The sequence below is a fragment of the Gopherus flavomarginatus genome, assembly GCF_025201925.1.
Source record: "Gopherus flavomarginatus isolate rGopFla2 chromosome 13 unlocalized genomic scaffold, rGopFla2.mat.asm SUPER_13_unloc_4, whole genome shotgun sequence".
NCBI classification, from domain to species: domain Eukaryota; kingdom Metazoa; phylum Chordata; order Testudines; family Testudinidae; genus Gopherus; species Gopherus flavomarginatus.
The window spans coordinates 344,024-360,241 of record NW_026114612.1 but is presented as its reverse complement, the minus strand read 5'-3'; the positions used below and the strand labels follow the sequence as shown (position 1 = coordinate 360,241).

The 16,218-nt window shown below is 51.5% G+C and overlaps 2 non-coding genes across 2 annotated transcripts; one reads left to right on the top strand and one right to left on the bottom strand.

The window, feature by feature from the left end:
* Positions 1 to 10,714: 10,714 nt before the first annotated feature.
* TRNAS-AGA (transfer RNA serine (anticodon AGA)) lies at positions 10,715 to 10,796 on the bottom strand. The gene has a single exon. It is a non-coding gene; the product is annotated as a tRNA-Ser (tRNA).
* A 3,067-nt stretch (positions 10,797 to 13,863) lies between these two features.
* TRNAK-UUU (transfer RNA lysine (anticodon UUU)) lies at positions 13,864 to 13,936 on the top strand. Its single transcript has one exon. It is a non-coding gene; the product is annotated as a tRNA-Lys (tRNA).
* Positions 13,937 to 16,218: the final 2,282 nt, after the last annotated feature.

The following is a 16,218-nucleotide window of genomic DNA, read 5'->3' as shown; positions in this document are numbered from 1 at the left end:
CATTGGGGACTTCGGGAAAGAGGCCATGTGAGGGCAGGGTCTTGGGGCAAAGGGGAAAGGTGTGGGCGGGGTCTTGGGCAAAGGGGTGATGTAGGTATGGCAATTCAGGGGAAAGGGTGGTGAAGGGGCAGGGACTAGAGGGAAGGGGCCATGCGGGGGCTGGGACTGGGGGAAGGGGCAGTGCAGGGGTGGGGTCCCAGTGGAAGGAGCAGTGGGAGGGCGGGGTCTTGGGGCAATGTGAGGGCGGGATCTCAGGTGAAGGGGCGGTGCGGGGGGGTGGGTCTCGGGGGAATGTGAGGGCGGGGTCTCAGGTGAATGGGTGGTGCAGGGGCAGGGTCTCGGGGGAAGGGGCAGTGCGGGGGCAGGGAATCGGGAGAATGGGCAGTGTGGCATTGGGCACTTCAGGGAGGAGGCAGTGGGAGGGCAGGGTCTCGGGGCAAAGGGGAAGGGTGTGTGCGGGGTTTCGGGCAAAGGGGTGATGTAGGGATGGCGATTCAGGGGAATGGGTGGTGAAGGGGCAGGGACTTGAGGGAAGGGGCCAGGCGGGGGCTGGGACTGGGGGAAGGGGCAGTGCAGGGGCGGGGTCTCGGGGGGAAGGGTTATGCAGGGGTGAGGTCTCAGGGAAAGGGGCGGGGACTGGGGGTAGGGATGGGGGAAGGGCAGGGCCTCGGGGGAAGGGACGATGCAGAGATGGGGGTTAGGGGAAGGGGCAGGGCCTCGGGGGAAGGGACAATGCAGAGATGGGGGTTAGGGGAAGGGGCAGGGCCTCAGGGGAAGGGACGATGCAGAGATGGGGGTTAGGGGAAGGGGCAGGGCCTCGGGGGAAGGGGCGATGCAGACATGGGGGTTAGGGGAAGGGGCAGGGCCTCGGGGGAAGGGGCGATGCAGACATGGGGGTTAGGGGAAGGGGCAGGGCCTCGGGGGAAGGGGCGATGCAGAGACGGGGGTTAGGGGAAGGGGCAGGGCCTCGGGGGAAGGGACGATGCAGAGATGGGGGTTAGGGGAAGGGGCAGGGCCTCGGGGGAAGGGGCGATGCAGACATGGGGGTTAGGGGAAGGGGCAGGGCCCTGGGGGAAGGGACGATGCAGAGACGGGGGTTAGGGGAAGGGGCAGGGCCTCGGGGGAAGGGGCGATGCAGAGACGGGGGTTAGGGGAAGGGGCAGGGCCTCGGGGGAAGGGACGATGCAGAGATGGGGGTTAGGGGAAGGGGCGGGGCCTCGGAGGAAGGGACGATGCAGAGATGGGGGTTAGGGGAAGGGGCAGGGCCTCGGGGGAAGGGACGATGCAGAGATGGGGGTTAGGGGAAGGGGCAGGGCCTCGGGGGAAGGGACGATGCGGAGATGGGGGTTAGGGGAAGGGGCAGGACCTCGGGGGAAGGGACTATGCAGAGACGGGGGTTAGGAGAAGGGGCAGGGCCTCGGGGGAAGGGACGATGCGGAGACGGGGGTTAGGGGAAGGGGCAGGGCATCGGGGGAAGGGGCGATGCAGAGATGGGGATTAGGGGAAGGGGCAGGGCCTCGGGGGAAGGGACGATGCAGAGATGGGGGTTAGGGGAAGGGGCAGGGCCTCGGGGGAAGGGATGATGCAGAGATGGGGGTTAGGGGAAGGGGCAGGGCCTCGGGGGAAGGGACGATGCGGGAGCAGAGATTAGAGGGAACAGGCAGCACAGGGGCAGGGTTTCAGGGCAATGCGAGCACAGGGTCCCGGGTGAATGGGTGGTGTAGGGGCAGGGTCTAAGGGGGAAGGGGCGGTGCAGGGTCAGGCTCTCGGGGGGAAAGGGAAGCTCAAGGGCAGGAACTCTGGAGAAGGGGCAATGTGAGGGCGGGGGTGGGTCCTTGGGAAAGGGTGCAGGGGAGGGGTGTATTGGGGAGGGGCAGTGCAGGAGTGTGGATTTGGGGGAAGGGGCAGAGTTAGGGTGGGGTATTGGGGAAAAGGGGCAATGTGAAGGTGGTGCCTTGGAGGAAGGGGCAGAGGCAGGGCTTTGGGGAGTGGGGCAGGGATTAGGGGGAACAGGTGATGTGAGGCCAGGACCTCGGGGGTAGCGGCAGTGTGGGGGCAGGACCCCAGGAGGAGGGGGCAGGGGCAGGGCTTTGGGGAATGGGGCAGGAATTAGGGGGAACAGATGATGTGAGGCCAGGACCTCGGGGGTAGGGGCAGTGTGGGGACAGGACCCCAGGAGGAGGGGGCAGGGGCAGGGCTTTGGGGAATGGGGCAGGAATTAGGGGGAACAGGTGATGTGAGGCCAGGACCTCGGGGGTAAGGGCAGTGTGGGAGCAGGACCCCAGGAGGAGGGGGGCAGGGGCAGTGTGGGGGCAGGACCCCAGGGGGAGGGGGGAGGGGCAGTGTGGGCAGGACCCCAGGGGGAGGGGGTAGGGGCAGTGTGGGGGCAGGACCCCAGGAGGAGGGGGCAGGGGCAGTGTGGGGGCAGGACCCCAGGAGGAGGGGGGCAGGGGCAGTGTAGGGGCAGGACCCCAGGAGGAGGGGGCAGGGGCAGTGTGGGGGCAGGACCCCAGGAGGAGGGGGGCAGGGGCAGGGCTTTGGGGGGAGGGCGGAGGGGGAATGAGGAGGATTAATTCGGTTCAGTGGCTGGTTTGTCTGCGGGTGACACTGGCACTGCAGGGGGGTTAAAGCCGGGCTCACCCGAGGGAGGAGGACGGGGCTGGGTGGCCGGGCACAGCGGGAGTTCGGGGAGTGACAAGGAGCCGGTTCCAAGGCTCATCGGACACCCCCAGAAACCAGCTCACACCCAGACGGGGGGTTACAGCCCCAGCGAACAAGGGGCGCTGGGAACATCCCCGCGGTGCAGACAAATGTACCAAGTCACCGGGCAGAGACAGACCCGGCACTGACCTGCCCCCCCGGTCCTCGGCCCCCGCCCCCCGCGCTCCCGCCCCCGCCCCGATCAGCTGCTTTGTGCGGGGGTGAAAGGGGCGAAGCGGCAGCACGTTCCACGCGGAGCAGGTTAATACACTGCACGGGGGGGCGGGGCTCTCTGCGGGGCAGGGCTGGCGGGGGGGGCACAGGGCAGAGGCAGCGCGAGTGAAAGGGCTTCACCCCCCCCCCCGCTGGGCCTGGGCAGCAGCGGGGGTGGGGGGAGGGGCTGAGCTGTCTGGAAGCAGCCCCACAAGCGGCAGCCTGGGGCCGCGGGGCCTTCAACCTCCCCCAACCTGGCCCCCGGTGTCCCCCCCGTCTGTTGTGACTCTCCTGCCAGCACTGCCCCCTCCTCTCCTTCTGTAGGGCCCCAGCAGCCCCTTCAAGCCCCCCCAATGCCCTCCAGTGTCCCCTCATCTGTTGTGACCCTCTCGCCAGCCCCACCCCCATCTGTGGGGATCCCTCAGCCCCCAGCATCCCCTCCCCCATCGTGTACACTCTGCCTGGCCTTTCCCTCCGCCCCGACCTCCTCCTCCCCCCATCCTCAGCACCCCGACACCAACCTCCTCCTCTCGCCCCACCCGCAACACCTTCCTTCCCGTCCTCAGCACCCCACACCCGCTTCCTCTGCCTCCCCCCCCATCCCCATCCTCAGTGCCCCACCCCTAATTGCTTCCAACCCATTTCTCATTGCTGGGCCCAACTTTCCCATCCTCCCACTCCCCCAGTCCATCCCCAGGGTGTGAGGTTCCTCATCTTCAATCTCTGCTACACCCAAACCTGCCAGGTTCCCCTTTTCAACCACTGTGGGGTTGTCCAACCCGCCGACACCCATCCACTCTGGGCTCTCTAAATCCCACATTCCCACAATGCACCTTGGTAACCCCACCCTCCTCTATCCCTAATCCCCCTATTCCCTTCCCTCAGGTCCTCCTGGACACCCCAACCCACAGTCAGGCCTCCTCATACATCCCAGTCATTCACATGCTGAGCTAGTTCTTCAGGGACCCCCACAGCCCGGCAAACTTCTCCATCCATGAGCCCCATGGACCTGTGGCCAGGAAGCTCCCACTTTGGCTGGGCAGGGTGTGGGTGTTAATCTTTTCCTGTCTTGTGTGTGCTGTGCTCACAAAGGCTTTTTGCTCCCTCGGGGTGAGGTGTGGTTTTGGCCAAAGATGAGGTGTTTTGGTAGCCCTGTGGATGCTGTGTGGTGTCTGGAATGGGGCGTGTGTGTTCCCATCATGCCCCTTCCCCTCTGCCTGCAGAGCTGAGGACAGACAGGTCTGAGGAGCAGAGCAGGAGCTCTGGGAAGGAGAAGAGCAATATGAAGATGGAGTCTAAGATGAGACCAGGTAACTTCTGTGGAGGGAGACATGCTGGACAGGGCCTAGGATTGGGGAGACAAGCAGGTGTGAGCCCTGGGCTCAGATTTCTAATTGTAGCTGTGATGGCAGAATGGGAGGAGGGTTGAAGCCGAAGCCCTGGGGTGCGGGAGTAGCGAGAAGAGGAACCTCACCACCATTTCTTTTTCTTTTCCTCTTGTGTTGTGTTTCATACCAAGGGAAAAGAAGTCATGGGGACGGAGTCCAGCCCTGAGGTGAGATGGAAAGTGATCAAGAGCAGTGACAGCGTGAATCCTGTTGATGCCAGGCAAGAGCTCCCCAACTGGGACAAGAGTAACCCTCCCTGTCGGTGAGATGTGTATCTGGTTTGGGAAGGGTTCTGGTCACAGCCGTACTGGCTCCAGGCAGGGACTTCCCGTTACCTGGGTGTGGGTTTCCGGACTAGCTGTGGCTTCAGGGGAGATGATGTTGCCATTTGCGAGAGCTGATCATCTCTCTGGCCAGGAGTGGTGTGTGCTCCCTAGCAGAAAGTTGGATCCATGAGAGTGACTCCCTGTTGTGAATTTCTTTCGTCCTCCTATGTTTCTCTCTCTGTGTTGGCCAACTTTCACTCAAACTCTCTCTCTCTCCTTTCATGGACACCTGTCATGAAAATTCCCCAAACTGAAAATTTTCTGCTGAAAAACCAATACTAATCTGTTTGAGGACTTGATTTGAATGTATTATTGTTATTCTCTTCTGATTTATCTCATTTCAGTCTTTGTCCTCCAGATGTTTTTCCAGCTGTTGAGTTGTGGGGGAGAGAGGCCAATTCATAATATCTCTACTTCCCTTTCATAGTTTCTTCCAACTTGCTAGAAAGTACCTTTGCTACGACATGAGTCAAGCACTGTCCATTGTCTCTGTGCTATCTCAGAGAAGTCTGCATTGTACATGGTTCCTGGAATAGTCCTTGGGAGTGTGGATACCTTCAATGGGCCAGCAGGGAGTCTGGCTCCTCCATTTTTGCACCTGAAAGGCTGGTGGGGGGCATTTCCCAACCTCATAACATATTTCTGTAATGCACACAGAGCAAACTTCATAACTTCCCAAACCAATGTGAACACATAGAATGCAAGAAGACATTAATGTTCAACAGATGAACAGTTCAAGATTTTTGAAATGATCCCTCACCAAGCAGACTTTGTTCAAAACATATCATCACTATATGAGAGTGCTGGGTGCTGCTTTGAGCACAGCTTGCCACCCCTGGGCTTACATTGCAATGGGAACGTGCCCTTAGAGTCTATCTCTCCCGGGATAAAGATGGCAGGATGACTGGCCTGGGTCATCTGACTTGGGCTCATTATGCTAAGGCTGAGAGGCTAAAAACTGTGGTGCAGATATTTGTGTTCACACTGAAGCCTGGGTTCAGAAACCATCGCCCCTCGTGGGGTCTCAGAGGTTGGACTGAAGTCCATATGTCTGCACTGTCATTTTATAGTCTTGCAGTCCCAGCCGCATAAGCCTGAGTCAGCTGACCCGGGCTTTGAGACAGCTGCTCTGGGTGTGTTAACGGCAGTGTAGACATAATGTTAGGGTACGTCTCCAGTTCAATGAAACATCCAGGGCAGGCCTGTGTTGGAGTTATCAGGGTAATGTGGTTTGGGCTGTAAAGTTGCAGTGTACGTGTCACAGCTCAGGCTCAGTACCCTGCTCTAGGAGCCCAGAAGGTTGGGAGGGAGTTTAGCAAGTGGAAATGGTAAAACCGCAGGGAAGTATTACCCTGGAGTCATGTCAGTTCTCCATTGGTCTTTCTGCTTTTGGGGCAGGGATAATAACTCTCAGTGGTGCCTTGTTGAGTGGCTTTTGGGGCAACTGCTCTTGGCTCCTGTCAGAAGAGAAGATTCAGAGCTAGATGGTCCTTTGGTCTAGCCCAGTGTGGTTTTTCTTATGGTTTAAATTACACTCCAGGCACTGATAATAGAGTTACTGAAAGTTTAGGAGTTAGCAGCTGGTAGGTTGTGCATGACCCCCTGGGGCAGGGGCAGGGGCAGGGGCAGGGGCAGGTCTGGGCTCTCACACCAAATGCTCTTTGTGGCTGCCAGAATCTGTGGGCTGCTCATTTAGGTTACACTGAGTGTTAAGTCCTGCTTTGTGCACAGTGTATGAGAATGAAAATCCTAAACCACCCTTTGAAATAACGAATGTAGCAGGACGTGTTATTGTCCCTGCCCCAAAGCAGACAGACCAATGGAGAAATGCCATTGAGTCCAGGGTAATACTTCATTGCGGTTTTACCTTTTTTGCTTGCTAAACTCCCTTGCAGCTTTGAGGGGGCCCAGAGCCCAGTATTGGAAGCACCTGACCTTTCTTTCTTCTCTTGCTCTTTGTCAGCAAGGGGAAGAAAAATAAGCTCTCCTTCAAGCGGGAGTCAGAAGGGCGATGTCAGGATGACTTTCTGAGTGCCGGCTCTAGTCATTTGCTCTACCAGCTGACCTATCGAAGGGCTGCCACCTCTCTCTCCAGGTTCGCCCATCGGTGTGTTCAGAATGGAGAGGGGTAACTAGTGGTGTTCCCCAATGGTCAGTTCTAGGAGCACTCTTATTCAATTTATTCATAAATGATCTGGAGAAAGAGGTAAACGGAGGTGGCAAAGTTTGCAGATGATACTAAACTGCTCAAGATAGTTAAGACCAAAGCAGACAGTGAAGAACTTCAGAGACGTATCACAAAACTGTGATTGGGCAACAAAATGGCAAATGAAATTTAATGTGGATAAATGTCAAGTAATGCACACTGGAAAAAATACCCTCAACTATACATACAATATGATGGAGGCTAATTTAGCTATAAATAATCAGGAAAGAGATCTTGGAGTCATCATGGATAGTTCTCTGAAGACTACCATGCAGAGTGCAGCAGCAGTCAAAAGAGCAAACAGGATGTTAGGAATCATTAAAAAAAGGAGAATAAGATAGAGAATATCTTACTGCCTTTATATAAATCCATGGTACACCCACATCTTGAATACTGTGTACAGATGTGGTCTCCTCTTTTCAAAAAAGATATACTGGCACTAGAAAAGGTTCAGAGAAGGGCAACTAAAATGATTACGGGTTTGGAATGGGTCCCATATGAGGAGAGATTAAAGAGACTAGAAATTTTCAGCTTGGAAAAAGAGAAGACTAAGAGGGGATATGATAGAGGTATATAAAATCATGAGTGGTGTGGAGAAAGTGAATAAGGAAAAGTTATTTACTTGATCCCATAATATAAGACCTAGGGGCCACCAAATGAAATTAATAGGTAGCAGGTTTAAAACAAATAAAAAGAAGTTCTTTTTCACACAGTGCACAGTCAACTTGTGGAACTCCTTACCTGAGGAGGTTGTGAAGGCTGGGACTATAACAATGTTTAAAAGGGAACTGGATAAATTCATGGTAGCTAGGTCCATAAATGGCTATTAGCCAGGAAGGGTAAAAAATGGTGTCCCTAGCTCTGTTCATCTGAGGATGGAGATGCATGGCAGGAGAGAGATCACTTGATCACTGCCTATTAGCTTCACTCCCTCTGGGGCACCCGGTATTGACCACTGTTGGTAAACAGATACTGGGCTAGATGGACCTTTGGTCTGACCCGGTATGGCCGTTCTTATGTTCTTATAGGGCACCTTCTACACGGCGACTGGGCAGTTGACTGACTTTAAATCTAGCTAGCTCTGTTGGTAGAGCGTGATGCTCTTAATCCCACCATCATAAATTCAAGCCCCATGGTGGGTGATAGCACCAGCCCTTAGGTGTCACTCTTCTGCTAATAGTCACAGATCAAAAGGAAACAAACTCTCTGTGCTCTTTGGCAGGTCATGTTTCTTCTTCTCTCTGAGCTTCACTAAAACATGAAGAGAGAACAAACTGACATTTGCATCCTATGTTAAGAGAGTATTTTCTCCTCTTCCGTTGTACCCCAGGCAAGAAGAGGGGATAATAACCAGTTAACGGATGATTGCAGAAGGAAAAGTTTGGTCTTTATAAATAGGACAATTATCATTTGGTCTCCATGTCCACTGATGGTAGGACAAGAAGTAATGGACTTAATCTGCAGCCAGGGAGATTCACGTTAGATATTGGGAACAGCTTTCTAACTCTGAGGGTAGTTAAGCTCTGGAATAGGCTCCCAAGGGTGTCTGTGGAGTCTCTGTCCTAGGAGGCTTTTAAGAACAGGTTGAACAAACCTCTGTTAAGGATACTCTGCATATACTTGGTCCCATAGACAACCTGCTCTGGCTCTGCTTCCCTCCTTCTGCTCCCTGCCTGGGCCGGCTGCTCTGGGCACTTGGTCCCACATGCCCCCAATGCATCGTCTCTGCTTGGCTCTGCTTCAGCAGAGACGGCTGGATTTCATGACCTCTCCATGGCCCTTGCAACCGTACAGCTCTATAATTCGATGCCATCGCAATACAATACAAACAACAACAAAAGTGGAAACACCCCAATCTAACATCTAACAATTCAGCGTGAACTGACATTCCGCAGCACAAAGTGACAACACGTAGGAGTGCAAAGCCTGACAATTCAGCACCATGTAAATGAATGCCCCATGGGGCAAAATGACACACTGCAAAAGAGCTCAGCTCAAACCAGTGCAACACAAGCCAGTGCAAAAACCATACAACACGAAAAAATGCATCAGAGTGCAAAGGTTCACTGTGCAAAACAGCTCAGCGTGGAACGACGACACAGCGCAAACCCACACAACAGAATCACATAGAAAGGTAGGGCAGGGAGGGACCCTGAGAGTCAGGACCAAGTCTCCCTAGGCCACCCCGACAGGTGTTTGAAGAACAAGGAAACAAAGGGCACCACAAACTTATGTTTTTTGGATGAGTCAAGAAAAGGGAGTAGCATTGTCCCCCTCGGGTAGCCCCTGTTCAATTCCAGGTCAGAAAACAAAACTCTTCTGCAAGAATATCCAAAAAATGTTGTGTTTCACTTCACTTCAGAAGTACAGTTGTGTGGCAATTAAATGATGACTCTAAAGTTTCATAAAAGTGTGGGAAATATGGATGTATCTGAAGAAATGGCTTGGAATGAAGGAAGACAAAAACTGATGGGTCGAGAGAACAGGCCCTGTTTCCCCCTGGTTTGGAACTTCTCTCACAACTACTGGAAGAGAAAAGCTAAGCAAATGGTGTTCTATTGTTGCAAAGGAGATTGAAGTGAGGCCATTTTCTGCAGATAGAATTAAATGGTCATGTCAGGAGTGGGATTTGAAATCACGTCTCCATGCAGAGACCAGAACACCCAATGGATTGGAAAAAAAGAAACTTATAGCTAGCACTTTAGACCAGTCCACCATCCTGATACTACAAAGAAGGTGACTTATCAACCCTAGTTTTCATTAATAGTTGATGAACTCTTTAGGGAGGTCACGATGGCACATCTTTTTCAACTCCTAGAGACCTTCTACAGCACAGCTGATTTTTAGATTCACTCACCCGGACCTAAAGTTACATGTTTCCTGGAGCTCCATGAGTTCTGCAGTGTTGGAATCTCCCTGTTCCCTTTTTAAGTGAACAAAAGATGGGTGCTGGCATTCTGAGAGAGTAATGATGAACCTCAAAATCCTGCCCTGTGCGCCAGACAGTTAAGCAACCAGCACCCACAACCTCTACTATGATAGCATCCTGTCTGGGAACAACTCACTTACCAACAGCTGGGGTGTGAAATCCTCATTTTTTTGTTGTTCTGTCACTGTTGTCCCCACTTTCCTATTGCTTGTCTGTATAATCTCTGTCTGGTTCTGTAACCGTTTCTGTCTGCTGTATAATTAATTTGTTTTGCGTAAACCAATTAAGGTGGTGGGGTATAATTGGTTAGATAATCATGTTACAATATGTTAGGATTGGTCAGTAAAATGATTGGTTAAGATAGAGCTAAGCAGAACTCAAGTTTTACTATATAGTCTGCGGTCAATCAGGAAGTAAGGGGGGGAATGCGAATGGGAATTGGAATTATGTTTTGCTAAGGGAGAGGAATAGGAACAGGGAAGGGGAACAGAGACACAGGCAAGCCTCTGTGGTGTCAGAGCTGGGAAGGGGGATACTGAGGAAGGAAACTGGAATCATTGCTTGCTGGAAGTTTACCCCAATAAACATTGAATTGTTTGCACCTTTGAGCTTCATGCATTGCTGCTCTCTGGTCACGTGAGAAGGACCAGGGAATGGGAGGGTGATGGGACAAACCCTGTAACAAGTACGTCTTTCAGGGTGTGAAACCCCCCAGAACCAGTATAATTAAGCTGACGTAAGCCATGGTTAGATAGTGCTAAATGAAAGGAAAGATTGTTTTGCCAATGCAGCTATTACAGGGATGGAAAACCCCTCCCCTCACTGTAGCAGCTGTCTACTCCACAATGCTACAGCAGTATTTTAAGCACAGCCAGCCTCAAAGGGAGACCAGATCTGGCTCCATGGATGGTCAGGCACTAAGACAGCAGGAATGACTACACACTAATGCTTCCGTAGTTGGCAGGATTCAAACCTGCGTGTGGAGACCCCAATTGATTTCTAGTCCATCGCCTTAACCACTCGGCCACAACTACTTGACGAACAGCTGCTGCCCTATATGATAATTCTGTTCTCACAGAATTGTCACTTCAAATGGCTCAGACCAGCTTCCCCAGCACACTCACGGCTGTGCATTAGTGTAAGTGTGTCCATGGTGAACAGCAAGAGTTCCTGCCCATTTTCCTTCCAGCTGGAACATGATTAGTGTGTTTGTGGCTAACGACATTGCTATAGATTGTTGTTCATTTCCCACACTGACAATTCAGACAGTCCCTTTCCAATTCGAATCTCCACCATATCATTCCAATAGCCGGGGGCAGGATTTCTCTGGGGCACTGAAATGTTTCAGGGGATTGGTGTGTGAGCTCAGCCTTGCATTCCATCCCTGATGTTTCATGGACTAACAACAGCAGCAGAAAGAAAGAGCTGAGCCAATATCTCCCTGGCAGGGATGCAGGTGACCATGTCCCCTCTGTCTGACCATTGCCATTGCAGGAGAGAAGGGTTCACTGCAATCGAATGCCCTGGCTCAGACCAGAGACACAGGGAGGTTTTACTGTTATTGGATCTGTGCAAAGGAAATTGTGCCTCTGTGTGAAATTGAGGAGGGAAATGAAACGTCCACATGGTGGCCCAGTGCCTTAAGGAATGTGGGCGATGGACTCTGTCTGAGAAATGATTTAACAGGAATTTGTATCAATGTATTGCCCTGATTAAAAGCTATGGCTGTGAGGTGCCACTGTTGTTAGTACTTGAACCTGTGTGGAGACACCCGAGTGGGTGTCAAGTCCATTACCTTAACGAGAGTTAGTTGATTATTTTGTCAAGATCCAAATTTCTTGGTCAAGGTCTAGTCAATGTCTAGATGACAGAGAAAATAATACACTGATGATAATAAGAAGAATTTAGTAATATTTACAGTTGCTATGGGCATAACTATGATGATTGTTTTATGTTTCACTCTTTATATCTGACACCACCATCATCTTTCCCTTTAGCCTTGTAGTTTACCAAGGGTAAAACTAAACATCTCTTCAGATACAAGGGAGTGTTTGTGTTCATTCCTGCTAGCTACACAGAGGCTTGATGTAGCTGCTTTCAATCCTCCGGCTCTGGCCTGATAAGTAACATTTCAGGGTGTCACTGAACTGAAGGAGGGAGATCATTTTTTGATAGATTACGCTTCCTCTTAAAGGTGTTTGTCTGGCTGGCAGCCCTGGTTCCCAGATCTCTCCTGAGGGAAGAAAGTTTCTGTGCAAAATACAGAAACTTTTAACAGAGAAGAGGGAAAGGCGATGGCCACATGATGGGGCCAGTATGTACCACAACATGATTCTTTTATGTGGGATGACTCTGAAGATTGACTGATCTCCACTTCCTTGGATTTGAAGAGATGTTTAGTTTTGTACTTGAGAACCTGTAAGGCTGAAGCAATTTTATGGATGATGACACTACAATTGAAGGGTTATTTACTGTTGTAGAAATCATTAAAAACACTTAGTTTCAACTTGAGCTGCCTGTTATTAAAGGCTGGTTTCCCCACCTCAGTTCCATAAGCTCTGCTAGAAAGGCCCTGGGTTCTCTCCTGCCTTGGTGGGAACTAAAGGCAATCGTCCCCTGCTGCCCTTGGCTTCAGGCTGATTTTTCTGGGGAGGGGATGTGGAATTGGTTTGTTTGCTATTGAGAGGGAGCCGGGCCAGTTCTCAGGGAACGAGAACTCCTATCATCTTCCCAGCCCAACCCAGGCTGCTGCCCTGTCCCAGCCTCTTTTCCCCTGGGAGCCCTGCTTGTTTGACTCTAGAGCAGGCTGGGAGCAGCAGCTGGGGCAGAGGATAGCCTGGGCTGGGCAGATGCTAGGAGCAGAGCACCAGAGGCCTCTACTGGCTCCCTCCTCAGCAGCAAACAATCAGTCCCCACCCACACCCTGGGACAGCAGCCTGGAGCCAAGGACAGTGTCCAGTGGGGGGTTCTCTTTTTCCTCTTCCTGGAGTGAGCAGGGACCTGGGAGTGTTTCTTGCAGGGCAGTTGGAACTGAATTGGGGAACAGGCTTTTAATAACAGGCAGCTCAAGTTCAGACTAATTTTGTTACAATTTTCTTTATAATGTAAAATAATTCAAAAGTAAATGGGCAGGAATGATTGGAACTCTTTTCTCCATGTCGTACAAAGAAATGGCTTTTTGGCTTTTCATGATACAGGAGTCAGGTTCGTTCACTGTGCAGAATCAATGTGCACAGAAGCCTGTTGTGTTTCATTTCTTTAGTTCTGCTGCCATCATGTGGCCATTTCCTTCCCCTCCTTTCTGTCCAAAGTGAAGAGCCCAGTTCCTGCAGGGAGAGAAGGATATCTTTCTTCTTTCCTTCCTCAAAAGCCCCCTTCCTTGGAAAGCCCTTTGCTGGGTCTGGGTGGGGAACAGCCATTCCTGAGGATTAATTTCACACCATATATGGGGTTGATATATAGATTTTACAGCCAGACTAGATCACTAGGTACCTCTGCTCTGACCTGATTCAGAACAGAGTCCAGAGAATTTTACTCAGTGACTCCTACACCCACCCCAATATCTTCTGGCTGAGCGAGGAGGGCTCATTCAGAAAGTCATCGTGTTTGGATGTAAAGGTGGGAAATGATGGGGAAATTGGTCCCTCTTTCAAGTTTCAATGTTGTAACTTCTACATCTAGACCGGGGTGGCCAACCTGAGCCTGAGAAGGAGCCAGAATTTCCCAATGTAACCGCCAAATGTGCACCTTTGTATGCAACTACTGAGTCAATTGTGAACCTTCCCATCATTATCCCTCTGAAATAATGATGTGATGGATACTTGGCTGTATATCCCAGTGTGCCCTGCACGTCTACAAGCTGCATTAGCCAATCCAACCATTCGGCACTTGCAGATGGGCACCTCTGTACTGTGCCTGAGTCTTGTACAGCTATGAAAGGCTGGTAGATGCCAATATTTTCCTGTCTTTTTAACCTGCACTAATACCAGGCCAGGCCAGGACTGGGAAGAGAGACAGAGCAGCAGGTTTCCCATATTGTATCCATTTCCCTTTTTCTTGACCAGTTTCTCCTCTGCATACCTTGTACTTTTTTAATTGTGAGCCTGGCTAACTCAGCTGGTAGAGTGTCAGACTTTTAATCTGATGGTCCAGGGTTCAAGTTCCTGGTCAGGTAATAAACTATTCACTATATCTTTAAACATTGTTCTTCTGATGTCCTCTTTGGTGTTACTTTTTCTCTTCAAGACTGTGCCTTTCCTAAGAAGGGCCTCTGTGTGTGTGGGTTTGAAGGGGCAACATCCTGACATCCTCACTGTCCTTGCAGCCTGGAGGAATAAAGGCCTCTGGGCACACAGCATGTTCCTCCCCTGCATGCACACGCACACACAGAAAACAAAACAGAATATCTCTAAGGAATTAGAATCACCTGCGACCTTCCTCTATCCTGCTGGATCCCCAAATGATGATGCTCTTCAGCCTAAACCCATGTCCCCTCTACTCCCAGTGACCCATGTCCCCTCTACTCCCTGTGACCTTCAGTCCCAATCCACTGCCCCTCCTATGCACACTGCTCCTCACTCCCAACCAGAGCCTACTCCTCTTCACCCTTCTCCTCTATCCTAAACCACAGCCCCCTCCTTTTTACACTGCTCCTCAATCCTATTTCCAGTGCCCCTCAATCCCAAACCACGGCTCCCTCCTTCCCTCCAGCAGCAGGTGCTTCAGACTCCCTCAGGAAGATTTTCTTGCAAGGTTTCATGTATGAGTCTGCATGTGGATTTTACAGTGCGTTGGAAATATATTGCATTACTTGCCAAAATGATCACTTTTGGCTCGTGTTGGATTCCCAGTCTCCTTGTTATTGGGACAGGAGAAAGAAAGAGTTGTTATCCTTGTTGTGTGAATCAAGGGCAGCACAGCTGTGCTTGGCAGACCCCGATTGAGGGACTCACCCTCAATTCAATAGCACTTGGTAGGCAGGGGACAAGGGTTCCAGGACCAAGTGGGCTGGGGTCCCAATACTAAAATTTAGGTGTTAAATCAACTTTAGGACAGGGTGGCAGTGGAGGGATGAGTGAGTTCCTAGACAAGACAGTGATGTACAGTGCCTTCGTATTTTCCCTCTTTTCCACTCAGGATGGCAGGTGAACTCTGCAGAGGCACCTCTGGGCTTGCACTGACTAAGGACAACAGCTGTGAGTGGAGTAACAGGGGGGCTCATATTTAAGGACTTTTGGTTGCTGGACCTACAAACCGTAGGGATAAGGACACTGCCCAGCTTATTTGGGGGTGGGTCTTTTCCTCGTGGTATATGTTTATGTGCTGGGGCTGCTGACATGACTTTTGCTAACCCTAGGCTTACATTGCAATGTAGACATATCCTAAGAGGGCATCTATACTGTGATAAAATCCCGCTTACCTGGATGATCTGATTTGGGCTCCGGGGGATCAGACTGGAGCCCAGGCTTGGAAACCCTCACTCCTTGTGGGGTCTCAGAGGCTGGGCTGAAGCTCAAGTGTCTACACTGTAATTTTATAACCCTGCAGAACAAGCCCCACAAGCCTGAATCAACTGACTCAGGGTTTGAGAATAGTGACTTGGATGTGTTAATGGCAGTGTAGACATAATGCTCGGCTATGTCCACACTGCAATGAAACACCCAAGGCTGTCCTGTGCCAGCTCAGGCTCCTGAGGGTTTTGGCCGTGGGGTGGTAAATTTGCACTGTAGACATCTCAGCTCAAGCTCAATATCGGGCTCTGGGAGCCCTCAAGGTTTGGAGGGAGTTTAGCAAGCAAAAAAGGTAAAATGGCAGTGGAGTAATACGCTGGACTCAGTGGCATTTCTCCATTGGTCTGTCTGCTTTGGGGCAGGGACAATAACACGTCCTGCTGCATTCGTTATTTCAAAGGGTGCTTTAGGATTTTCATTCTCACACACGGTGCATGAAGCAGGGCTCAACCCTTGGTGCAAACTAAATGAACTGCTCACAGATTCTGACAGCCACAATGAGCAATTGGTGTGAGAGCCCAGACCTGCCCCTGTCCCAGAGGGAGAAGGGTCATCTGCAAGAGGCTGGAACACTGACCTATCAGTTCTTAACTCCCAAACTTTCAGTAATTCTGTTATCAGTGCCTGTGAGTATAATTTAAACTGCCATACTGGGCTGGACCAAAGGCCCAGCTAGCTCTGTGTTTTGTCCATTGGCAGTAGCCAATACCAGGTGCCTCAAGAGTTAATCAACAAGGCACCACTGGGAGCTGAACCCAAGATCTCCTGCTTACAAGACAGGGGCTTTAACCAGCTAAGCCATGGTGCCCACCTGTGCCTTAAACACACTGTCTGCCCACACCTGACTCCCTGCCATCCTCATTGGGGCCTGACAAGCTTTGCTTGTGTTTGGATTCTGCAAAGCAGAGGAGCAGGTGAGCTTTTCCTTGCAAGCTCTGTGTGTGTG